Below are 1,366 nucleotides of genomic sequence, written 5' to 3' on the forward strand. Positions count from 1 at the left end.
TTGAGCTTGTTCAAGCCAAAGACAGATGAGATTTTTCTCACTGAAGAGGAAAAATGAAATGAAAAACAACCCAGTTGTTGTTTCTTTGCTTACAATTGTTAGACAGTTTTTCAGTAGTTGTCAAGACCAACAAGCTTAACACAAAATAAAACACTAATGCAATGACTGTTTTTGGTTCTACTGATTATTACTTCTATATGAGTGTTTCCCTATTTGACCAACTCCAGTTTCACATTTTAAATATTTTCAGAATATCCTTAGGCTTATGATTACTGGTAGCTGCTAATCAAAAATATAAGTTTATTGTACAATGGAGAAAAAATGACATTGAGCAAAATTAAGTTCACATTAAGTTTTATTGTTGGTGGGGCCCTTTGACACAATGAAGGTGTCTAATGTGGCTCCTTGTAAAAATTAATTACCCAACCTTGCTGTATGTGCTGAGTATCTCCTCTACTAAAGTATGGTCTGAACTGGTGCAACTAAAAATGTGGTCTGTAAGCTACGGAAGCCCACAAAGGCAAAAAAAATTTAGTCACAAAACTCATAGACGAAGACAAGTTTTTATTCAGAAATCCTTCTCTCCTGAAGAAAAAAAGGCAATAAAGACAAACAAAAAACTTCGAATGTTTTTTTTTTTGTTTTGTTCTGCTTAGAGACCACTCTTACAAAATACAAGATCATGGAAATTCAATTGTTCTTGAGAAAAACCCTCTTGAGAGCATTAAAAATAGGGGAGAAATTTTTGGTAAGGTTATTTTATTTTATTTATTTTTTTAACATGCTTGTATAATTATTTTTTTCTCTTCTATTTATTGTGTTGTTTACCTTCCTGCTGTTTTAAACTATTCTTATTAACGTTTGTTTTAATTGATTGTGTTCTTATTCATTGTGTTTTTATTGATCTTGATTTTAAACCTGTACAGCACTTTGGCCAACTGCGGTTGTTTTAAAATGTGCTATAGAAATTAAGTTTGACTTGACTTGACTTGACTATTTTTTGTATTTAAGACTTTTTATTATTATTATTATTTTATGAGCAGTGTATTTTTTTCCCAGTAAAACTTGATGAAGCTGGGTTAACAGAGTTGAACCAGGAGATGTTTGGAGAAACAGGGGTCATAGAAAACAAAAAGCTGACTTCTGGTAAGATGGACTTTTTAGATTCTGATGTTCTTTCAGAAAATGAAATTCAAGTCGTCTGACAGCTTGGGAAAATTATTAGTTCCTAAATATCTAATTTTACCAGTAGGCCTGTGATAGAGTGAGGACAGGGCCGCAAACCACATTCAGCCATAGAGAGCTGTAAGGTGGCTTTAGATAGGTAAAGTGACCAGTTTGGATTGATTGGAGTATGATTTTATAA

The sequence above is a fragment of the Halichoeres trimaculatus genome, unplaced genomic scaffold (assembly GCF_033239565.1).
Source record: "Halichoeres trimaculatus isolate MK-OKI-2021-1 unplaced genomic scaffold, fHalTri1.1 fHalTri1_scaffold_4, whole genome shotgun sequence".
Lineage (NCBI taxonomy): Eukaryota > Metazoa > Chordata > Actinopteri > Labriformes > Labridae > Halichoeres > Halichoeres trimaculatus.